Genomic DNA, 27,066 nt, shown 5'->3' with positions numbered 1-27,066 from the left:
GGTTCATTATTACCAAACCTCACACTACCACTATCATAATCTTCAAAATGTTCAAACTTTGTTTTGTCACCAATCATATGATGAGAGCAACTGTTATTTATGATCCATGTATCATTTTCGCTCACATGAGAGATAAGTGCCATTTTATCTTCCTCATCATTATCAGATTCATCTTTCATAGCAATGTAAACAATTTCATCTTCACCATCATCAGAATTATTAGAATCTTTAGCCATGAAACATGTTTTCTTACCTTTATCCTTGAATGATTTAAAATCTTTCTTGCCATTGCACTTGTGACCTTTCTTCTCATCCTTATTTTTCTTGTTAGGTCACCTAGCAACAATATGTCCAATTTCTTCACATGAAAAACAAATTAGAGGAATTTTACCTTTGTATTTCCCTTTGCCTCTAGAATATTTCCTTGCTAGCAGAGCTTCAACCACTTAAAGATCACTGTCAAAAATCTGTTCTGATTCTTCTTCACTTTTTGACTCAGAATCATTTATCTTTTTGCCCTTTTCTTTGAGTGAAAACTTGGCTTCAAATGTTGATTCAATATTCTTGGAAGCTGGAACATAGTTGTCATAGTTATCTAGCTCAAATGCAGTCAATCTTCCTACTATTGCTTCTAAATTTATCTTATGATTTGCTTCACATCTTATTTATTGAATTGTATAAACTCTAATTGCATAAATGAGAAATAATTTTCTAAAAACTTTACTTACAACTCTTTCCTCCTTAATGTCTCCTCCAGGAGCCTTGATTGCACTGATGACTACTTTGACTCTTTCAACATATTTGGCAATGTTTTCATCCTCTCTCATCCTCATATGATCAAATTGTTCTCTTAGACTTTCTACTTTTGCTCTACTCACATTATCATCACCTCCATAGATATCCTTTAGCTTGTTCCAGATTTCAAAGGTAGTTTTGTATTCCTTGACATCATCAATTTCTTCATAACTTAGGGCAGATGCAATGTTTATCATCATGGTGTTATGAGTCTTCTTCTCAACAATGTCATTAACAGATAGTGTACCGGAAGGAGTCACATATTCTTCATCAAGATATTTCAATCCTATATCTTCAATAGAATCCAGATGGAGTCTCATGAGACCTTGCCATGCTGAAAAATTATTCTTGTTAAGCCTTGAAATTTCTCTTTTGTAAGACATCTTGATCTTTAGCTTAGATCTTTGAAATCCTTCCTACAAGCACCAAAAGCTCTGATACCAATTGTTGGAAATATAGATGGAGTAACTAGGGGGGGGGGGAGGGGGTGAATCAGTTACCACAAAAAAAAATCCATAGATCCCTTAGATGTCTTATAAACTTAGTTACTATTATCACTCAGTAGCCACATAGAAAAATGCTGTAACTCAGTAGATGTATGTTAACTTATTAAGCATTCACTAAGATTTAACATGGATACATAAAAGAAATAACATCAACACAAGAGACACCACATTTAATGTGGAAAACCAATATGGAAAAAACCACCAAGTAACTAGCTACCAATTTTCACTTTTAAAGTGAGCCCTATTAGGAGCCAACCCTGTTAAAAGTTACAAAAATACACTATTAGGTGTGACCTTGTTAGAGGATTTAATCACCCTGCTAGGAGTGGCCTTGCTAGAGGACTTAAGAATAATTCAATAGAACTACCCACCTTGTTAGAGGATTTACAAAATGGTTGTTAAACCAATTTTGTTAAGAGATTAAGGAATCACTGCTAAAATGATGACAAACTAATAATGAAGTGACCTGAATGATGCAACTAAACTTTGTAGTTATAGATCTCTGTTTTGCTTCACTAGATCCTCTCTAATCAAATACACCTTTGCTGCTCCTCAAGGATAGCTAATCCTTCTTCAAAATTCACTCACACCTCCCTCAATATACTTGCATGCTCGCTCATTAATTCATTCATCCTTTAGAATTCACAACTTGACCTTTTATTTATACTTTAAAAATTATCAAGTCGGCTCATTTACAAGTTACAATTTCCATTAATTATTACATCAGTTGGCTACATTCACCACATGAAACAATTATACTTTATTTCTCAAAAAAATGAAATCCTTCATTGGCCAACCCTGCTCAGTAAACATTGCTCCATAAATGATTTTTAGTGTTAACCAACTAAAGTTTGATAAACACTACGAACTTTGCAAAATCCTTTAGAGACCAAGTGAACTTGGTAAACACTGTCTTTCCTTCAATAACCTTGTGAGCTCGGTAGAAACTGACTTCTGTCACAGAAACCTTCAATGCGTGAGTGAGCTTGGTATAAACTATCTCCATAGTGTAACTACCAGGAATGCTTGGTAGACTTTGTAATTCACTTTTCTGACCATTTGAGCTCAATAGACTTTGTCTAATAACTAACATGACATTTGTGTAACATCAAAGACAACACAAAATTGAAAAATTGTATCCAACAATCTCATCTTTTGAATAACAAATATTTTGATTGCATAGATATGAAGAAGGGTTTTGAGTACCTTTCTGACCACTATTACATCTTCAATTTTTCCTTTAGAGGCTTTGATAACATTGACACTGACTTTGATGCTTTCAACATATTTTACAATGTTCTCATCTTCTCTTATTTTTCATCTGATCAAACTGGCCTCTCAAGCTTTCTACCTTGGCTCTTTTTATGTTATCATCACCTCTATAGATTTCCTTGCGTTTGGTCCATATGTCATGATAAGTAGCACATCCTTTGACTTCATAAAATTCAACAAAGTTAAGAGCTGATGCTATGTCAATCACCATAAAATTATGGTTTTTCTTTTCAACAATTTCCTTCATAGTCATTGTACCAGTAGGAGCTTTGCAAGCCATATTTAAATATTTCAAACTTGAATCACTAATGGTTGCCAGATATAACTTCATAAGTTCTTGCTATTCTTCAAAGTTATCTCTATTTAGCTTGGGAATCTCTCTCTTGCAAGACATCTTCATCTTTATCTTAGGTCCTTGAATCCTTTCTCTACAAGCACCAAACAACTTTGATACCAATTTTTAGAAATATAAGAGGAGTAACTAAGAGGGGAAGGGTGAATTAGTTACTACTAAAATAAATCTTAGATCCTTTAGATGTCAATACATAATATAAACTTCACTAAAATGACTGATGCTCAGTTAATACATAGGCACTCAGTTTACACTAGTAAATGTTGTAACTCGACAAACATTGAAATAGCAACAATAACTTGAAAAATGAAAATATTAAGGTATTATCTATGATTAATTTAACTTAGTTTGATACACATAAAATAAATAAAATGAGCATAAGTTTCACCAAGATTTAACATGGAAACCCAATTTGGAAAAAATCACCAATTGCAACTAGTTACTATTTTTCATTCTTCAGAAGTGAGCCCTATTAGGAGTCAACCCTATTAAAGGTTACAAAACACATTTTTAGGTGTGACCCTATAAGAAAATTTAATCACCCTATTAGGAGTGGCCTTATTAGAGGTCTTTAGACACTTCAATCTAGAAATGCTCCCTTGTTAGAGGATTTACAAATAGCTATTAAGCCAACTTTATTAAGAGATTTAGATAACTAGTACAATGGTTAGAGAGTAACAATGAGATGACCTTGTTTTTGATGCAACTAAATTGATGATTATAGATCTCAATTCTAGCTTGTATACTTGATCCTTTCTGATCGAATGTATCTTTGCAACTCAACAAGGATATTCTTCTTATCCTTCTAATTCACTTCCTCTAAGCATCTTCAAATCTTCTATTGTCTTAGACACATTCAATCTTCAACTTGACATTATATTTATATCATACACATTTTCAATTTGGCTTGGAAACAACTTAGAATACTTAATATTCATGCCTTGATTTGGATAGAACCAACAAACAAATCAATTGAACTTAATATGCCGAAATAGGAAAATCATTTGTTAGCCGACTTTGCTTGGTAGACACTAAATTAGGAATGATTTTTCTATGTTAACTAAGTGAACTTAGTTAATACTACATATTCACAAAGTTCCTTTGGTAACTAAGTGAGCTTAGGTAATACTAGTTCCATCCAACTTTTCCTTCATTAACCGAGTAAGCTTGGTTAACACTCAACTTCTGTAATCTTCCCTTTGTCTCCTAAGTGAACTCAGTAAAAATTGTATTTTGAACTTGGCAAGCTGTGGAATGCTCAAAAGACACAGGAAACTATCTTCATCCCTCGAGTGAGCTCGATATACACTAACTAAAAATGATATGACATTTTAAAGTAACATCAAAGACAATACACAAATAATCAATTCTTTTCAACAATCATAGGATCTTCAATCCCATCAATTAACATCCCTCAACCATTCCACTTTTCTTTGGTAGATTTTTCAATCTCATTTCATGATGCAATCCTTATTCTCTTCAATCTGTGCAAGATAGGGCATCCAATAACTCAATGTATTATGGCCTTATTAATCTTGATTGGACATCCTTCAAACCATACCTTCATATCATGAACACAAGTTAGGACAATATTTATCCATTCAACCTTAAAAACTTTAGGAAAACCTAGGGCATAGGTAAGCCCTTTCTCATTAATGATCTTGTATTCATCCTTTAGTACTCAATTTCTATACAACTTCTTAGAAGCTACTCTAATCTTAAAATATCTGATTTCTCTTATTTTGCACATATAACAAGATTTCACATATTGTACAATCAAAACTCTGGATAGAATTGATGAAAGGGCACCAATATCATCTACAATCTCTTCAAAATTCACACTATTCCTAAAATTTGGTGGGGGACATTGGTCATTGCTCACAATTTGAGCATTGCTCACTTTAAATATATCATTTGCTGATGCCATTTCAATCTAGGGTTCTTGAAAAAAAATCTTCTATGATAACCTTAGAAGATAATCAACTCGGTACTGAGAGTAACACTTACTATCTTTATCAAATTCTCCAATAAATCACTGTGATTTTCTTGCTTCATCACTAAATTTTTCTTGATTACCTTTGAATTGTTGGAATTCTTTAGAATAACTGAAAGGGGGCAGGGGTTGAATCACTTATCCAAGGTCCATAAGTAAAAATAAAATTTTTCAATACTTAGAAGACCCATATCCATAAAACCTTGTCATGCATGCATCCATTAGATCATACAATACATAAAATTTTTAGGTTACTATCCTAAGTCAAAATAACTTTGCAAAAATGTAAGCATGAAATAACATAAGCACATTCACACAATTTGACACAAGAATTTTACATGGAAACCCAATTTGAAAAAAAATCAACAGTAAGATGTTACTAATTCTCACTCTTCTGAAGTGATGCCCTATGAAAGGCTAACCACATTAAAGGTTACAATACATATTATTAAATGTGATTTGGTTAAAAGATTTCAATCACCTTGTTAGGAGTGAGCCTTGTTAGAGGACTTTAAACCATTCCATTAGAATGTCACCCAGTTAAAGGATTTACAAATGACTATTTAAAGGTCAACCTTAATCCAAAGGATCTACCCTAGACTGATGCAATGATTAGAAAGTAATAGTAAGGCTCAATCTAATAACAAATTACAACTCACTTGTAAATTAAAGATCTCTATTTCAATCTTCCATTATGCTTGGATTTTACACACTTCATCTTTGATAACTTGTTCACCCTTTAATCATTCATACTTTTAAGCCTTCTTTCTTTGCAGGCCAACTGCAGTATCTTATGTTTGGCCATTGAATGAAGTAACACCCTAGACTCCTTGTCTTCCTTAAGTTCTCATTCACAACAACCTTTACTTCTAACCAACTCTCTCTATAGAAATAGACAATTAAGATTTTTTTTGCTTAACCATAATTATCCATTTTAGGGTTAGGTATGATTAGGTAGGATAGAATGAATCTATCCACTTTTTCATTTGGTTCCTTTAGAAACTTCTTCTTCAATCTTCCTTGAATTCATCTCAAAAAGGTTTACCTTGAATTATGTGCCACCATCTCAGGATAGTTATCTTCCACACACTTCACACAATTCAAGAAAATAAAATAGTCAGCTCAAATTTGTCAAATCTTTAATTTAACATAAATACTGACACTTAGTATCAATATGCTATCATTCAACTTATATATTGTTCTTTTACTCAGCCAATACTAGTTCACTCGACACACTAAACTTTAGTTGGCATATACTAACAATCACTTGACTTGAACTAATTTTCATCTTTTCTCGACATCTCTTGATTTTGACTTGGCTTCCACTAATTTATTCTTGACTTGCACTGATTTCTTGGTAAGGCTTGGCATACACTTTTCATACTTGATCTTCTTCTAGTCTTAACTTGAGTAATCTTTCATTTCAAACTTTAAGTAGATAAATAATACACTATAGTATTAATATCTTACTCAGTCTTAGTGCTTCTTTTACATACCAAATAACTCAACCTTCCTCTAGGTGCTATTGTTATCTCCTCTTCATTAATCAACTAAATGATAGCTTTTAGACTAAAAAATATTTGTCTCATTAGCAGGTAGCATGGTTTGACATCATTGACAAAATAATGATTGTTCGATTACAAGTCCTTCACTTCAAAAAAATCTCATATCAACAATCTCCATCTTTAGCATTGATGGAAAACCAATACTAACAATAATACCAAAAGGAAAATAAATATTTGAAATTTCTCCCTCTATTAGTGTAGTATATGTCCTTCCTCCATGTAGAGTAATGTGAGCTTTGTCAAGTTCCTTTATTGCATCTTCTTTCTTTGACTTATATCTTCCTCAATACTTTCTCCCTCTTACTGGGTAGATTCATATTTCTTTTCCTTTAGGCTTATTTGTCCCTCTTTGACAATAATTCCAAAGATTTGTCATCTTTGTATGCAGATATAATTAATTCTAGATACTCCCTCTTTCACCTTTCATGTGATTGTAAATCTTCTAAATTAAATCCTTCATTACTTTAGGTGGCTCATAAAGTAATATCCACTATATCAAGTTGTAAGATACACCATTCAACTTAGCTGATGCAAAGAACTACTAATGCTTCTTAAGTAGCTTTTGATAGGGGCATCACCCCTAGTTTACCTTTTAGATACTCATGAGCATCCTTAGGTCAAGATTTTGTGAAGATAGCAACTATCAATTATTTTGTATTCACATATTCCATCCTCACTTATTTGTCTTGAACTAACTCTCTCAAGTAATTCTACTTGATTGCAATGTGCTTAGTCTTTGTGTGCATTATAGGGTTCTTTGATATATTTATTACACTTGTATTATCATAATAAAGTACCACAAGTTTAGTGATTTTCTCCTTCATATGTTTGAGTAGCTGTTTGATGCATACAATGCATGTACAATTTACTACAACAACCACATTCAACTTCAATAATAGATTGACATATACAATTTTGTTTCTTGCTGGTCCAAGTGACCAACCTCTTTCTTAAGAAAAATGCTTCACCACTTGTTCTCTTTCTATCATCAATGTTTCTAGCCCAATCAACATTAGTGTAGGCTCTTAACTCAATTTTTTCATTTTTCATGTAGTATAGATCATGTTAGAGTGGGGTTGCCATTGCACCAAAAGATTGATCTATCAATGCCCAATACAACCACTCAACTTATAGTACATAAGAGGTAGTTAAGCCCTTGCTATGAATCCTGAGGGGAGTGTTGACTAAATTTTCAACAATCCCCCCCTCAATATTACTCAAGGGTCTGAGGATTCAAACTTGTGACCAAGCTGTAATACCACTTATAAGAGTGGGGTTTCCATTACACCAAAATATCAATTTATCAATGCCCAATACAACCACTCAACTTATAGCATGCAAGAGGCAATTAAGCCCTTTTCACAAATATTAAGGGAAGTGCTTACTAAATTTCCAATAGACCATAGTCTTCTATTCCTTTCAAATATCTCATAATTATTTTAACATCCATCAAATGATTCTCCTTAGGATATGCGAAGAATATTGCAACAATCCCAATAGATAATATAATGTCAGGTTTGCTATGCATTACATATTGCAATTTACCAATCATAGACCTATACAATATTGATTCACATTAATTGACTTATCATTCTTTGACAACTTGTGTCCTATCACCATAGGTGTGCTAATTGGTTTAGAATCTTCAAATCCAAAAGTTTTCAATATTTTCTTCACATACTTATACTAAGTGACGTATGTACCATATTTCATCTGATATATTTGCAAACCAACAAAGAACATGATCTCTCCAAATATAGACATCTCAAATTCTTTCTTCATTTCAGTTGCAAATACTTTACATGGAGTATATTGAACTCTAAATATGATATCATCTACAACAATTTCAGCTAGTACAATACCTTTACCTCCTTATGTCTTCAAGTGCATATTGTTGTTATCATTAGTCTTCTCAAACCAATCTTCACAAGATAATTATGAAGCCTTTCATACCATGCTCTTGGAACTTTTTAAAAATCATATAAAGCTTTGTGTGGTCTACATACCATGTCTTGTTGTTAGTATCAACAAATCCTTCTAGATTTTTTATATAAACCTCTTCTTCTAATATGCCATTTAGAAATGCCAACTTTACATCCATTTGATAAACTTTGAAACCTTTGTATGTAGAGTAAGTAAGAAAAGTTCTTACTCCTTCCAATCTTGCAAGAGGAGCAAATCTTTCTCCATAGTCTATTCCTTCTTCTTGTGTGTATCCTTTATAAACTAATCTTGCTTTATTTCTTGTGATGTCACCATTTTCATCTAACTTGTTTCTGTACACCCACTTGGTTCCAATCACATTCTTGTCCTTTAGTTTGGGAACTAGAGTCCATGTCTTGTTCTTCTCAATCTGCTTAATCTCTTCTTTTATGGCTTTACTCTAGTCCTTATTTTCTAAGGCATCTTTCACTATCTTAGGCTCATGCATGCTCAACAAAAATGTATCACTTCTTATCCTATTTCTTGTCATTGGTCTAGTATCTTTATCTCCAATAATTTGTTCAACTGTGTGATGTCCTTTCACATACTTTGACAATATTGGTTTTGCTCCTTTCCTCATTAAGTCTTTCAAATTTATAATTACTATATACTTCTCTATTAGATAATTCGACATCTCTTTCATGTACACTTATCTCAAAATTAGAATGTGCCTCAAAAACTATCTGTAACTTGGTTCCTAACTCTAACTCAGTTCCTGAATGCAACTCGACATTCATTATATGTGACTCAACAATCACTAAAACTTACTATTGATTTGCAACTTGGTTTACTACATCTTGATTAGCATATATACCTTCATAATAGGATACAAAATATTTGTACTTTTCAGGTTCTTTCATATGTTTAGCTTTATGTACCTCTATGTATTCATAGAATTTCACACTTACACTTTCCATAACTTTGTTAGTAATAGTATTTAAACACTTATAAGCTTTACTTATTGTGGAATAATCAAGGAATATACCTTCTTAACTTTTAACATGTAATTTACCATTCCTAAAATCCTCAAGAATGTAGCACTTGCTTTTAAGTATGTTAAAATATTTTACATAGGGCAAGTTTCCATATCATAATTCAAAAGGTATTGAATGAGTACCTTTCTCGACTTGCACAAAATTCAAGTTATAGACATCTGTACTTATAACTTCTATAGTACTTCAAATCAACATTCTTTTACATTATGAGTGTCCTAGCACAATCCATTACAGATATATTCTTCCTTTCAACAATTCCATTTTGTGGAGGGGTCAAAGGTGTAGATGTGTGTCTTTTGATTCCTCTGTCATTACATAACATGTTAACATTATTTGATGTAAAGTCTCCACCTCTGTTAGATCTCAAAAATTTCAATATTTTGCCTATCTCCTTTTCAACTCTAGCTAAGTATTATGTAAACATTTGGAAAGTATCAAATTTTTATTTTAGAAACATAACTGTCATCATCCTAAAATTTAATCATTAACGAATATGATAATGTACTTGTCAACTTTGTATCTTTGCACATCAATTGATCCACATAAATTATAATGAACAATCTCCAAAATTTCTTTAGAGGTGTGAGTTCTTACTCTTAAAACCAGATTTAGTCATCTTGCCTAACTAACATTGTTTGCAAATTATATTTTTAGGTTTCTTCAATTTAGGAAAACCTAAGACTCTTTTCATGTTACTGATACTCATTAAGTTATCAAAGTTAACATGAAATAACCTCTTGTGCAATAACCACACATTATCAAATTCTACAACAAGACAAGTAGCATCATTCATATTAAGATAAAATAGATTACTTCTAATCTGATCACCTTTCCTAATTAGTTTCCTATGAGTGTCATAGATCATTTCTATCTTGTTCTCAAACTCAACTTTGCAACCTGAGCTATTTAGTTGTGACACACTCAAAAAATTATAGTTAAGTCCTCTATAATAAGCATTGCCAAACATAATCTTTTCCATAAGTTTGATAGATTCTTTTTCTTTTATAAGATAGGGTGCATCATTACCAAACCTTACACTATTTCCATCATAATAATTCAAAGTAATGTACTTAACTTTATCTCTAGTCATGTGATGTGAAAGCTCACTATCAATGATCCATCTATCATTCATGTTCACATAAGACACTAGTGCAATTGCCTCATCCTTATCAGAATCATCCTTACAACATACACCACTTCATCATCATGATCATTAGATGCATCTCTAATTTCCTCTTTTGTAATGCAACAAGACTTTTTTCCTTTGTTTTTGAAATGTTTTCTACCCTCATCTCTTTTACTTCTGTAATTGTCTCCACTTCTATTATTCTTCTTCTTTGGACATCTAGCAACAATATGATTGACCTCATTGCAATTAAAATACATGATAGGTAACTTACCTTTTAATTTTCCTTTGCCTCTATGAAATCTCCTTGCTAATAGTGCTTCAAGATGTTCTACATCCTACTCATCTATGTTACTATCATTGGAAACATATTTTAACTTTTTCTTCTTCTCTTTAGTTTCCTTTAATGACAATTTAGCTTTGAAAGCATATTCAACATTGTTAGATTTGAAGTTATCAAAATTAGAGAGCTCAAAGGTAATGAGCCTACCTACCAAACCTTCAAGAGTTAGATTAGAACCTGGTATACATCTTAATTTCTTGTATGGAAGAAACTCTAATAGCATAGATGGGCAAAAATGTTCTCAATACTTTTCTTAAAACAATATCATTATCTATCTTACTAGTAGCTGCTCTTATAGTATTAACAACATCTTTAATTCTAGATCAATATTGAGCAACATTCTCACCTTCTTGCATGGTCATATCATCAAACTTACCTCTAAGAATTTTAGATTTGGCTCTTAAAAAATTTGTATCTCCTCCATAAATAGTGTGAAGAGCATCCCACATCTTCTTTGCACTATCACAACCCTTGATGTCATCAAAATCATAATAACCTAGGGCAGATGCAATCTCCAATGTTTCCTGATTGTGTTCTTTCTTCTTTTTTAGATCATCAATAGTTAGGGCTTCAACATGCTCAGTGATGATGGTAGATTATGCATGGTCTCCAAGACTTCCTAGGTGTAGCTTCATAATATTTTTCCATATAGTTAAGTTCTCCTTATTAAACTTGGGTACCTCTCTTTTCAACATCTTGATCTTTTCCTTCTACTACCTTCAAACTAGTCCCCTTAAGCACTATGGGGCTATGATACCAATTTTTAGAATTCTATAGAATAATTGATAGGGGGTAGGGGTTGGGTGAATTAGTTAAGGTCCAAATGTACAAATAAAACTTTTCAATGCTTAATAGACCAATATCCATAAAACTTTGTCATGCATGCATCCATTAGATTATACAATACATAAACTTTGTAAGTTACTATCCTAGGTCAAAAAAGCTTTGTAAAAATGTAAACATGAAACATAATAGATTCAATAATGCATTTGACACAAGGATTTTACATGAAAACTAATTTAGGAAAAATCTCAAGTAAAATGCTACTAATTCTCACTCTTCTAAAGTGATGCCATGTGAAAGGCCAACCCTGTTAAAGGTTACAATACACACTATTAAATGTGACATGGTTAAAGGATTTCAATCACCTTGCTAGGAGTGGTCCTTGTTAGAGGACTTTAGATCATTCCATTAGAATGTCACCCGATTAAAGGATTTACAAATGACTATTAGGTCAACCTTAATCCAAAGGATTTACCCTAGAATGATACAATGATTAGAAAATAACAATAAGGTTTGATCTGATAACAAATTAAAACTCACTTGTAGATTACATATCTTTGTTTTAGTCCTCCATTCTTCTTGCTTTCACACACGACAACTCTGATATCTTGTTCACCCTTCAAGCATTCATATTTTTAAGTCTTCTTATTTTTCATGTCAACTACAGTCTCTTTTGTTTGGCTACTGAATGAAGAAATATCCTAGACTCCTTGTCTTCCGTAGGTTCTCACACATGACAACCTTTTCTTCTGACCAACTCTTTGTATAAATAGAGAATTAAGATCTCTTTTCACTTAACCACAGTCACTCATTTTAGGTTTAGGTAGGATTGGGTAGGATACAATGAATCTATCCACTTTTCCATTTGGTTCCTCTAAAAACTTCTTCTTCAATCTTCCTTGAATTTGCCTCAAAATGGTTTACCTTGAATTCTATATCACTAGCTCACCATAGTTATCTTCCACATGCTTCACATAATTCAACAAAATAAAATAGTCAGCTTAGATTTGAAAAATCCTTGATTGAACATAAATAATGGCACTCAACATTAATATGCTATCACTCAGATTCTATACTATTCTTTCACTCAGCCAACACTAGTTCACTTGGCTAGCACTAAAGTTTATAGATGGTTGACATCAACTAAACTTTACTTAGCATATACTTAAAATCAATTGGCTTGAAGTGATTTTTATCTTTCCTTGACATCTCTTGATTTTCACATGGCTTACAATTATTTCTTCTTGGCTTGCACTAATTGATCAACAAGGCTTGACAAACACTTTTCATACTAGATCTTCTTCTAGTCTTAACTTGAGTAATATTTTATTTTAGACTTTAAGTAGACAAACTATACACTATAGTATCAATGTCTTACTTGGTCTTAGTTCTTCTTTTACATACAAATAACTCAACCTTCCTCTATGTGCTATTGTTATCTTTGTTGACAATTGGCTAATAGTGATATGTAATTGTTATCATTTATGGAAACACATAATGTACATATTTATAGGAAACCTTAGAAATAAAGATACTCAGTGTTTGGTAATCAGAAAATTGTCTAATAGAACTTGGTTTACAACAATGTATTGTTTTATTTATAACTTGTTGTTGATGCCATATTATGACTAGCGAAGTTAGATGGAGATAGTATACATGTTGATGATGACATGTATAACCTCAAAAGTTAGTACAAACTGTACAAAATAGAGATAATTATGTTTGAAGTGAAATAGGACGATCGAATTGAAGTGAAGAATTATTTTGTTTACAAGATAATTACTTGTTCAATTAGGGTCGACATCCTAGATGTTTACTCTAAGTTGGAAAAGTGGATTATGGTCTTAGCCAACCCCAAAAAAATTTGTGGAACACATGGTATTTATACAAAGGACATTTTGTGGTAAGAGTGTGAAGAGTGATTGTAATTACAAGTGCTATCTTGTAATTGTGATTATATGCAAACTTTTATGAAAGTGATATATGCAAATTTTTATTTGAGCTATTTGGTGATCCAAGATTGAGCTGAAGATCAAAGATCAATCAAGGAAGACAATACAATACCTATTCTAGAAGTCTAATTACTTGTTTGAGTAGTGAGCTCTACTTGTAATTCGATGTGCATGTTTGGGTAGTGGGCTCATCTTGCATTCACTGTACTACAACTCCTAAAAGGGATTCAAAGTCTCCCAATAGGAACTCCTTATATTAAATTTTTTCATTGACTCCTAACAGGGTCCATCCTCTAAAAAGGAACTTGTATATCAGTATATTATCTAGTGGGTATCATCCCCGTAGGGGTTTTCCCTTAGCCAGGGTTTCCCTAGTTAAAAAAAATGGTGTTATGAGTTATCTTTGTCCATTGTTACTGCTATTGTTCGACATTACTTTATTGCTTTGTTATGCATGGTTTAAAGTAAGAAATAATATCCAATTGGTGACTAAAGTTTGTAGATTATTGATTAACACCCCTCTCAGTAATCCCTATTTATAATAATTGGTATCATAGTACATTTACTTTGAAGAGGCTTAATAGCTCGAGTAAGATCCCTATGAATATGGAATAGTTGATGAAGAACCTTGAAGAACCTCTTGAACAAATTGATCTCCTTACTAAAGAAAGAGATAAGCCAAAGGACAGATATGAAGACTCCAAAATATACATTGGTCAATTGAAAAAAAAGATTGAAAATCTAAAATCTAAGCTTGAATCTACTAAATCAAGAACTAGTGATGATGATTATTCAAAGTTGAAAATAGAGTACAAGATCTTGAAGCATGAATTGAAGATTAAAAATATAAAGTTGACTTTGAGAAATGATCCTAGCAAAGTTGAATATGATTTGAAGATTGAAAATGCAGACCTAAGAGCAAGTCTAGCAAAGGAAACATCTGAGTTTGAAATATTGATAGAAGATCATGAAGAACTTCATAAGTACAATACCATTGTGAAAGTTGAATCAACTTAGTGCAAGCAACAACTTGAGAAGCTCTATTCGAGTAGAGAAAATCTTGATGATTCAATTTCAATACAAAGACCTACTATGATAAGACTAATCTTAGTTATCTAATTAACATGTCTATGAAGAAACCTAAGATTATATCAGATCTAAAAGAAAAAAACAAATCTAATAATAAGATTGAATCCAATCAATTTTCTAAGAAATCCAAAGAAATTGAGCAAAACAAGGAAGTTGAAATTTTGGATGAACCAAAGTGTTGGAGTTCTTTCTTGTAAAGAACATATTAGGTAGATTTAAACCTGATACCAAGAAACAAAGATTAGGGATAAACCTAAGGATGAGCTAAATCCTATATTCAGCAAGGCTAAATCTTAGTTCTAGACCAATTAATAGAGTCATCAAGACTCTCTTCACTTTAGGATTTGCTAAGCCAAGGTGGGCAAACCTAAGGGATCTGTCTGATTAATCTTGATACTTATTTTTTGCAAGACTATCCCCTATAGTATAAATGGTCAATATTCTTCAAGTGATTTGTTGATAAACTTCCTTGATTAAGTAGCTAATTGTAACCAAAATAAAGTAATCAGAAAACCAGCCATGACCGACACTATTATCTCTTCAACATAAAGAAAAAGGGTAAAATGATATTGATTGTTATATAAATTTCTTGCAGTTATATGAATATTCCAATATGCCTTCAAACCTCTGGATGGGTTAGTGTCTTATCCATTGGGCTATAGAGTGAATAGTTAGCAATTTAAACCCTTTTAATCAACTTGTGATTAAGAAAGTTAACATCAAACTCTTAGTTTCATTCTAATTCTTATCCTTCTCATAAACCCTAAACTTTCTCAATTATAGAAAGCAATTACCTGATTCTTTAAATCAGTAGCAATTAGTAAGAGATATACAATCATTTAAATTGCATTTAACTAAAAAGATAATTTGTCTACTCAGTCTCAAGGCTATGGATATATGAAAAAGAGAAAAAACTTCAAGGATAATGATGATTGAGGATAAATCCTCCTATTTCATTTCAATATTGCTGACAAAACTCAAACTATAACACATAGAGAGACAACCATATTTTAGAATGTATTCCTTTTGTATTCAAATATGCACTATCTTGGAAATCATTCAAGTAACTACAACACACTCTAGATGGACTGCAAAATAATAATATTGCATATCATAAATTCTATAGACAACCAACATCTACTTCTCATCTTGGGAATCCATAAATAGGATTGCAACAAGCTATAGATGAGAGGATGACACATGTCAAAATTTGAATGGAACATTAAAACTATAGGAAGGTGAACACAATAAATACATAAGATCAATCTTCTACAGTAATTGATCAAAAAGAAAGTAGTTGAGGAAGCAGAAAAACATTAATATTGAAGCCTTTGATTTTTTCTTTCCTTTGTAATTTTTCTATAAATACATAAAATATCTTAGCTACTTCTAGTTGGTAGGGCCTTTATTTCACCCATTGCTTCCCAAACATAAATTTCTCTCTTGGTGGGCCAGTCAGTGTCCTTTGCCCCTTGTAAATCTTGAGTGGCCTTGGTCCACCTGGCATCCATAATTACCTTAGACTTAGCAATGAATTTATTTAAATTTATCTTTTCCTTGAAGAGAGAATCAACTAAAAAGCGGAAAGGGGAATCTGAAGTATCTTCAAAAATTGATGATGTAGACTCCTGGGTCAAAATGTCATCAAAAGAAGTTGACTACTCCTGCCAGTCTCTTACTACATTAGTAGTAGCCATAATTGATGGTATACAAGGTTCCATTCCATCTAAAAATGTCCTCAATTTGCCTTGTATAATCTGTAACTTACCAGAAAAGAAGCCACTTAGTTCTTTTACCATTTCTAGGCTCTCCTTAACTGTGAAAATTTTATCTGGTAAGTCTGGCTTCTTAGCCATCAACATTATCAATCTATCAAGAAATTGCATGTAAGGTCCCCAAAGGTTGAAAGTTGGAGTTAACCATGAAAGTGCTTCATTGCAAACTTTCTCAGCACTCTACAAAGAAACAAAAGAGCTATGAGCCTATTGAGATAGGTTCTTTAGAGTATCAACCCTATGGCTCATCATGGATCTAAGGATCCCAATCCTTACATTTTCTCTGTGCTGAACTGACTGAGTGTCAGTGCTCATCCTCCTAGGCTATGAGGATTGCTCCTCTTTTGTGTCCTCAGTCTGTACTAGAGCTTCAGTAGTATCCTTGGTTGGTACTGAAGTCCCTTGTCCCTCTTCTCCCTAAACTGGAGCCATGCTTTGTTTTGTTTGTACTAACTATTCTTTGAGGGATGTAATTTCATCCTTAAGTGCCTTGACCCTAGCTTCTAGTTCAACAATTCTTTCTCTGTATACATGACTAGTTCTGAGCTCATTTTCATAGAGTTTCCTAACATCAATGTAGTCATGTATGGCTTGGGATAATTTATCCTCTATCTCCTCCACCTTGGCCTCATTCATGAATGACAAATGTTTCAATGCCTTGGAGATTTCTTTGCCAGAGCTACCTTGTAGAGTCCAAATTATCATGTTGCCCTACTCTATGCTCTACACATCCATCAATTTTGGGTTTTTAGAAGCAAGGGCCATGCTCCAAACTACCAAGGACTTGGTATCAATGTTAAAACTAGTTCCCCTCTTCAAACCACCGGCACCAATTGCCTCATAAGAAATGGCACTCTCCTATATTCTGATTTGATCAAGCATAAATGCTTGCTCCAAGTCCCAACCAGGTACTAGCAACATGCCACTCCTCTGAACAAGATCCCTAGCCTCTTCCAAGGTCATTACCTCACTTTCAAGGTCATAGGAGTGTAGCTTTTCAATCAACTCCATCCTCTATTCATCTGATTCATCAAGTTTCATTTGGACGACAAGTTCACTCTATTTTATCTTATATAAGAAAATCTTGAATTGATTGGATTTGATGAATTCATCATCCTCCAAGAATTTTTGAGCCTGGATGATCCTATCATCCAATCTTGCTATTGCTAACTCCAGGTCTATCAGAATACATTCTATCACATCAGCCCTAGTTTGGAGATAATTTTACCTTATGTTAGTAAAATATTGACTATTCCCTGGCAAAATTTGGAATGTTCTTTGCCTAACTTGAGGTGGGATCTACACAATCTTCTATCTTTTATGCCCCTTTGCCATCCAAGATGCTTGGGGTGCATCCTCTTCTTCTACCTCAAGGGCCACATCAGGTTTAGGGCTATCTAGACACATCCTTTCTTCCTCTCCCACTAGACCTTCTGGCATCTTAGCCATTATTTTAGCATGGTCTATGACCATCTTCCTGATTCTATGAGGGTAAGGGATATCCATATAAAAACCTAGGAATTGGGGGTCAATTATTTTCAATTCCCTCTCTACCCTCAGTACATCATCCAACTTTGCAAGTTTATTAGCTACCTCCCGCTCTGCTACTATATTTGGAATGATGTCTTCATGGGGAAATTCTTTGGAATTGGGTAGCACATAGTTTCTCATTTCTTTTAAAGTGGCCCTCATCCATCCCTCAGGGTCATACATTCTATAAGGGCTAGTGCATTAGTTGAAATGATGCAGAAAGGCATGGACATGCTCTAGGGCTTCCTTACCGATGGTGAAATCACCAATTTTAAAGCATCTACATAAAAAGGTTCCCCTATGTACCTTAGGGCCTAGGTATTCCCTATTAACCATGAAAAACTGCCAAATAAATTCAATTATCCCCAATCTAGGAGGGATGAACTTTGGTAAAATGTGGGGTGGCTGAGGACAACTATACACTCTCATCAAAGAAAAATGAGGAAACAAAAAGATATCCCCCCAATTATGATCTAGTTTCTTTCAATCAGGCAATAGGGATGGTCTTAAGAGATATTTCAAAATTTCAGGGGCCCTAAAGTACCCCGGGTCCAACATCTTCATTATAACAACACTAAAATTATTGAAAAATGACATAGAGTTAGAAAAATGGTAAGAGCTATCCAATACCTATGTCCACAGCTGTACTAGCAAGGCTCCATCTAGATCAGAGGTTTGATCAATAAAGTCAAAACTGATGTATCCCACATTCCTATAGAGGATCAAATACATAAGCAGAGACTAATATGGGAAAGTGAATTCCCTCATTTCTCCAGACCTTGCCTTGGCAATATTATCCTTCATGATATCTAATATATGACTAACATAGTCATATTCATAGGCATGAAAAGCATCTTGTACATCTCTAGCAATTATATATTCAGCTCCCTAGACGTCATCAGACCCATCCTTTCCAATAACCTTATGGGCACCATATATGGTCTTGACAAAATAATTTTTGAACTTGTCAATGGGCATCTTCTTCTGTATCTTCTTTGGGAAATCACCCACCCTTTTCAATTCTCCAAGAATATGCTGTAGCAATGAATTTCCAGTGAAAGTAGTCAGGCTTGCCTCAAACCTTCTTTGTAGGTCCTTCAAATCCAGAGGTTGACCCATTGCCCTAGTCAACCCAAAAGCCTCAATGAATGATTATCTATCCAAGGTACATAGAACAGTCCCATCTTTCTTGTGGAAAGATTTGGTGGTAGGATTAGAATATCTAAAAAAAGCTTTCATCAAATCCACATCCATGAACACCTCTGGAAAAATTAGCTTAGCAAGGTTCTTCTTCCAGGGATTGAAAATAGGAACCTTCTTCTCCTAGTTGTAGTAGAAAAAGTAGAAAAGCTCAACACCATTGGTACTAGGGCACCTAGCATCTCTACATTTGGCATATGGATCAAAGAAAGCATGTTTAGTAGTAGAGTTGGCATTTGTGGATCTAGGGAACAATTTTACCCATTCCTTAGGAAATCAATTGGGTTTTTTCTGTTTGGTTTTACCTCCTTTGAGGTCAATGTCTCTAATACTACCATTTCCATAGCTAAGATTTCTTCCACTTCCTGGTCTGACATTTTGAATCTATAATTGGAAACACTACAACTAGAAACTCTGTAACTATAGAAAACTATCCCTTATAAACCTCTAAAATAATAATGCATCTCACATAGACAACACAAGATGAACTCAAAATCTAATTCTGTAGACCATGAACAATAACAATGAGAATAGAAAAACTTATAAGTTGACAGGCTTAGATGGATGTTTAAATCGCATTGATTTCAACATGCTTGAGAATGATCGTAACCCATTCTGTTAGCCTTAGGAAGTGCTAAATTCATTTCCAACTATGCACTTTTCATACTATAGAGATTGGATTCTACGATATTATGACAAGGTAACTGAAAAGACCTTCCATAATATTGCAACATTATATTAACGAATCTTTGATCCCATGATATCCTTTAAAAACTTTATATCAAGTAATCGAAAAAAGTGACAAAATAGTTCATGATCCTACGATAAACCTTTTATCGCAGCATCTGCAACTTACTCATTGTGTTCTACGATCCCATGAAAAATGGTTTCGGTGCATTGTAAGTCATCTTCATAAGCCCTTCGATCACATGATCGCAATTGAGCTTACCGCCTCGTAGCATCGCAACCCTTCATGTTTTCTTCTATGATCTTATGATTAAGTTGAAAACATTACATCATTATATCATGGGTTCACAAATTTATCCATGTGATGTTATGGCAAACACTAGTTGCAGCATCGGGAAACCCCACCTCAGAGTTTTAAGATCTTACGATGAAAGAACTTATCGTAAGATCAGAGACCATTATCCATTGGCCATCTCACAATCCTTGGTACCACAAATGCTGAGTATGAACACACTTGGCACATGTATGCTGGCTTGATTTCAACAAGAAACTAACAGCTGTCATGTCAGAAAGTGACATGCTTGCCTTCATGAATTCCACAATCCTACGACAACAGGGTGTCATGCTATCATAACATACCTTTATCCATCATACAATCATATGACAAGGCCTTTGTTATAATGTCTTAACTCTTTTAATTTCATTCCTCGATCATGTGATATGCCTATGAAGATTGCTGGGCCCCATCCATCTACTTTATGACCTGATGACAAAAACCTTTATCCTAGGTTCGTGACCCCCTTTTTCTTCCACTTTCGATGCCACGAACAAATACTAATCATAAGATCAGAAAAGACCCTTTCATAGGAAAAACACAATTTGACATGATCTTATGATATAAAGGTCACCATGAGATTGAGAAAGAAAGGAAACTTTCCTACGATGACACGATACAAGAACTATCGTGAGATCGTAAAAGACCACAACACATGCCTGCGATATTACACCAATCCCTTTGTCGTATCAGAAAAGATCAAAGAACAAGGTAATTTTAAAATATGAAAACTTACTCATACTTATGGCCTAGGGTTAGGGAAAGATGATTATAAAATTGACTAGGGTTTACTAAAAATGAAAAGATGATCCCAACCCTACCAAATTTTTTTTGAAAATTCCACCATAAAATGTAGAAATTTGCCATTCTAAAAAAGGAGCTATCACAAAGCATGTGGAATCTCCTAAGGAAACCAAGTATGAATTTAGAGGTAAGTGCTTTTTATGTAATGAAATAGGTCATACGAAAAGAGATTGTACTAATAAGTCATTTAATCATGTTAAAGATTTTTATTGTCATAATTTTCATGTATGGGTCATAATGCAATTGATTGTAGGAGACCTAAGTATGATAATGATAAAAGAAATATTAGAATGTCTAGAAATACTAACCCTATAGATAGAAGAAGATCTAATGAAAGGATATCAGGAGAAGGAAGATCTTATGAAGATAGAAGATAGATCATGTGTTATGAGTGTAACAACTTAGGACACATTGCTCAAAATTATCATGCACCTGATGATTGAAAGAATCCTAGAAGAAGAGTACCTATATGTCAATTATGCAACAACTTTAGACACACAACAAAGTACTATAGAATGGAAAAAAACTTTAGAGATAGAAGGAACAATGGAAGAAACTTTAGGAACAAAAGGAATGATAGAAAGAACATAAAAAATGATAGAAGGAACTATGAAAGGAACTCCAGTACCAATAGAGACAATGAGGAACATAGAAATATTGTTAGTGAACTTTGAGAAGAACTTAATGAGGCATTTATGAAAGGAATAGATATCTCAAAAGAAAAGTTAAATAATAATGTGACAGGAAGATTAAAGTTAGTTGTTGAGTTTGATTCAACTAAGTTGAATTAAGCTTGTTCACAACATCAAAACTTGAGAACTTCATCCAGAAGCTGAATTAAAGGTAGTAAAGTTGGAAAAAGGTGTACAGAGATAAGTTTAGATGGTATCTAAGCTCTCTTGTAATTTGGAGCTAATCTAAACAAGTTATAAAGGAATTCAGAGTTACTAGTATTATAGAAAAGGTTAATTCTGTAGTAGAAGATGAAAAGTATTTTTTATAGAGAATTTCATGATGCAAAGTTTAGTAGAGTTTTTTCATGATGGAAACTAGCTATAAAAAACCTCAGGTGACATTTAAAGATTAGATAGATGATCTTGAGTAGTTATCTAATTTTAGAGTGTAATTAACAACTTTTTCATGTTTGCAAAGTACACAATTAATAAAAGTTCAAGTTGATGGAATAAATGGATTACAAAGTTGATGTTCACTTAATTACAAACAAATTTGAAGTTAAGAGCACTCAGAAGCGACTTGTTAAGGCAATTTTAAAGCAAACCCTATTTTTAGAAAGAGGTATTTTATCATTTTTTTGTAAATTTTTTTAGTAAAAGTTCTTGTTTGATAAAATTATGGATATGTTAGTAGTGCATAGTGTTGAGAATGAGGATAGACCTAAGTTGAAATTTGTTTCCATAAAACCTACTGAAGGAAACCATAACTTAGTGTTGTCTATCACTCTAAACAATGTAGTATATCTTGAAGATGTAGGAAGTTATTTGAATACTAAGTTTGAATTAATTGATAGTGAATTCATGAACAAAGATATGGAATTGGTTTTCAATCACAACATGACTATGAAGCCTAAATTTGAAAATCTAAGGGAATTAGACTTGTTTAAATATCACTTCTACCATGAGTTAGATACAAATGAGTGGACACAGATCATATTGAGTAGGATACATGATTGAAAATTATGGATGCAAGACAATGTAGTTGATATTTCTTCCAACCTTATTCATGAGGTAACTGGTCTTAGTACAAAAGGAAGTGTACCTATAGATGAGAAATTGGTCAAGAAGAAAGTTGAAAGTTATACTAAAGCAGTGTATAATGGAAAGACTATGGTTATTAGCACTATAAAGCAAAATGATGTGAGATTTTTGAGTAGAATGATTGCCTATTCAGTTTGTGCAAGTTCAAAGATTGATAAACTTTTAGCAGGATTCATCTATGTAGCATATAAGATATGTGTAGAGAAAGAGCAAGTGAATCTTAGTGAAATATTGAGAATGCAACTCTTAGAAAACCTAGAAAAGATCAAAAGGAAAAAGAATGGTGTGTTTAGATTCTAGTCATGGATCAATCCCATATTCTTTCATGTACTTACAAGATTTCCTTACTTATCAGTCATAGACATAATGAGTAGTGATAGATGCACAATGGACAAGACTACAGAAGTATGCATAAGGCATCTTGCAGACAAGGTATTGGATAGTGACAACTTGATGATGAGAACATTTTAGAATGAAATGAAATAGAGATTTAGAACTACATCCACAATTGTGGACAGATTCAAGGATGACATTTGTATTTTGGTTGATACATATTATACCTATATTCAAGTAGTGGAACCTCGGGAAACATTTCTTGATCCCTTAAGTTATGAATTACATGATAATATAGTAGTTGGTTATATTGATTTATTGTTGAATTCAGATAGAGAAAAAGTAGAATATAGATTTGGTACATATGATGAGATCACACAATGAGCTTATCAGGCATTTGTGGAAAAGGAATCACATAATAAAGTAGTGTCTAAAAAAAAGAAGGCACTATTAGAGGCTAGAATGACAAAGAGTAAATTTGAGGCTGTAAGACAAAAGATGAAGCAAGAAATACTAAACATTCAACCTTTGCCAGTATATGTTGTAGAAACATCTTTAGAACAGAGTATTTTATGTGTAGTAGTGTTAGATGTTTAGCCAAGTGAACCTAAAAGAAAATCTAAAAGTTTGGTGGAAGAAATAACCACTAAAACAAAGAGGGTAAAATAGTAAATCACCAGACTAAGTAAAAGATAGAAAAAATTGTTGACAATTGATTCTAGTTGTTGGGACTAAAAATTGCATGGTCAATTTTGAGTACCATTGAGAAAATTGAGCCCTATGAGCACTTTTAAATGCATTTGTACCTGATTGTACCTTTGAGTCCCATGAGGTGTTTAATGTTTCCAACACCTATCATTCAACATGTCCACTCATTTTGTGAAGCCAAATTGACATTCCAAGCCATTTCATGAAGTCTCATTTTGAGCGAATTCCAAATCAACATTTTCCTGTAAGTGTCAAATAGCAACATGAGGCTATGTTTGCCATTGAATATCTCACACCCAGTAATGTGTCATGACTTGCTACTTTGGGAGTATCTAGTGTCCATACCTAAGAGCCTATGTTTTGGATTTTGAGTTATTTTGAATCTGTTTGACTAGGTTTTGTATCTCTCAAAGTTGGTAGTTTATTATTTTCATGTTGAAGCACATTGCACATAATTCTGGGAGGCCCTATTTGATGTGTTATAATTTTGAACTAGTTGACCCAAATGCTAAATTTCCTTTTGTGTTGCATTGTAGATGTCAGAGACTTGTTATGTTTCAAGTTTCAGTTCATGACGAATCCATTTGATTAGTTTTAAAACGTGATTCCAAACATAATTTCTATCTTTTTACTGGTGACAACATTTGTAGATTTGTCAGGACCTTTGTTTGGGACGTTATAATTTGAGATCCATGATAGTTGAGGTCAAATGGATTGAACCACTACATTGTCCTCCAAAAATACTTTAAGTGTGCCAAGTTTCAAGTTTTGACAAATCTGTTTGCACACTTTTCCAGGTCATTTCCATTTGCAAAAATTGCTTTCCTACCATTGTTTCAATTTGCAAAATCCAAGTAGCCTACTTTGAGCACTCACCATTTGTGCCTAGTTATTCATCATGACCCCAAATTGTAGATTCATATTCACCTCATGATAGAGAACCAATGCCTCATCATTCTCTCAAGTGTCCATTTGCCCAGTTTTTCAAGCCAAATCTGAACTCAGTTTATTGCTTTCTAACATGTTTTCTTCGAGGTAATTCTAAAGGGTCAACTTTGACAGTCAATATCTTTTGACCAAAAACTTGTCATGAGATAGGATTTGATAGGGTGCAAGTATGTAGAACAAAGAATCAATGTGCCAGTTTTCAGAGCCCGGTCAGAGGTTCAGATTAGTCTTTAAGGCCAGTCAAAGGACCTTCTAGCTCTAAATTTGCAATTTTTAGATAAGTGATAAAATGAGCTTTAATTGATGGTTCAATGATCAAAATTGATTCTAATTAGTTCGAGATGATCAATAGATCAATTCAACATTTCAGTTGTTCAAAAATGAAATATTTTTTTTTAGTCAGACCCACTTCGGGGCCCGACTAATTTTATTAGATTTGATAGAAATGTGAGGATTATGATAAAAGTATGGCCAGTCAATTATGAGGAAGTCAATGCATAAGTAACCTCTAGCTATTTGAAGGAATGAATAAGGAAAGTGAAGGAAGCACATTATATGCCAGGAGATGCATATGCTAATTGATGCAAAAGAAAAACAAAGAGTTGAAAGTTACTTACTCTAAAGGTATTGAGAAAGACATTGACTAGAGGCTAGATTTACAAACTTTAAGTGAACACATTATTCCTGACCAAAGAATGAGTTTAACAAGCAGCTCTCAATGGAATGATATTTCCTACCTTCGGTCTCTCACTTCCAAGTGTTACCAAGGTCTTCTATGAACCCCACCACAAGCTTGAAAAGATGCCAAATTTTGGGCACTTATGTTTGTAGCTTTGGTAGTTACATGCCTCATTGTGGCACCTACATAGTTTTATTGCTTTTCCATTGTTGGTGGTAGGCTGGTGTAATGTATTTAATCATTGACTTTTGCCAAAGTAATTCACTAGGAAATTGGATGGTTTGATGACAGTGAAAATTCAAGTGGCGCAATAAGTGCAAGATTATCAACATATGCTGCAGCTGTCCATAGCCTAGTGGGAGATGCATTATCACTTGTTGTTCAAAATATAGCAACCATTGTTTGTGGGATTGTCATAGATTTTATAGCTATCTGGTAGTTAGCACTTTTGATACTGGCTATAACACCTCTTCTAGGTCTTCAAGGTTTCATGCAAATGAGATTTATGCAGGGTTTCACTACCAATGCAAAGGTGGTTTATGAGGAAGTTAGTCAAGTTGCAAATGGTGCTGTTGGAAGCACCTGGAATGTCACCTCCTTCTGTGTGGAGGATAAGGCTATCAATCTGTACAATGAAAAGAGGAATCCAATGCATCAAAGTAGGGCTAGGTCAGAAAAAATTAGCAAGCAGACATTAGAGATGAAGAGCCCACATAAAAAGGGAAGCCTCACGACATTAAGACAAAGACCCAACACCTAAAAAAAAGGGAGCTAGTATGAGAAAAAATGTTCACAGCTAAGGAAGCCCACACAAAGGGAAAGGTGTAATGGAGATTCACGCCTTGGATAGAGTAGTACACTCTCATGCAATACTAAAAGGAATGCCATAGGCAGCAAAGCTTGAAAGTCAAAGGAGAAGCCCCGCATAGGATGCAAGAAGCTGCCCGAAGTAAAAAAGAAATCCTGTGCTTGAGGAAAAAGTCACAGTCAAGGGCATGGAAGAGCAAGCAAAAAATATATCTTGGAAGCACGAAAAATCTATCCAATGTCAATTGAGAGGAAGGGGAAACAACAATTGCAGAAAGCTCATGTCAGTGAATATCAAGGTAAAAGACACATAAACACAATGAAATCGTAGTCATAAGGGGGAAAAATAGTAAAGGTAATTAATCCCACATTGCTCATGGGACAAGAGTTTTAGAGTTTAAATAGAAACCCTTACACCATACATTGTGTCTCTAGAACAAATGGATTTTGGAAGCTGTTAGTCTCAAGGTGGGCCCCTTACCCAATGCGCATGTGGAGGACAACTGGCAGGTCGCCTAAGAAGAAATTTTAAACAAAGATGCATGCATGATGATGTGGTGAGATCATAGACCGATGAACTAGATGTTGAAATGTATAAGATTTGACAATAATTGTTACCTCGCCATAGGGGAAGATGTACAATTATTACCATAGTGACATAGTGAGCATTGAGGTGGCGATGACACATGGAAACAAAGGATGAGGTCACCAGCCAATCAGATCATGACACGT

The sequence above is a fragment of the Cupressus sempervirens genome, chromosome 3 (assembly GCF_028749045.1).
Source record: "Cupressus sempervirens isolate cs-2001-9-10 chromosome 3, ASM2874904v1, whole genome shotgun sequence".
NCBI lineage: Eukaryota > Viridiplantae > Streptophyta > Pinopsida > Cupressales > Cupressaceae > Cupressus > Cupressus sempervirens.
The sequence above is the reverse complement of the archived record's forward strand: the minus strand, read 5'-3'. Positions refer to the sequence as shown.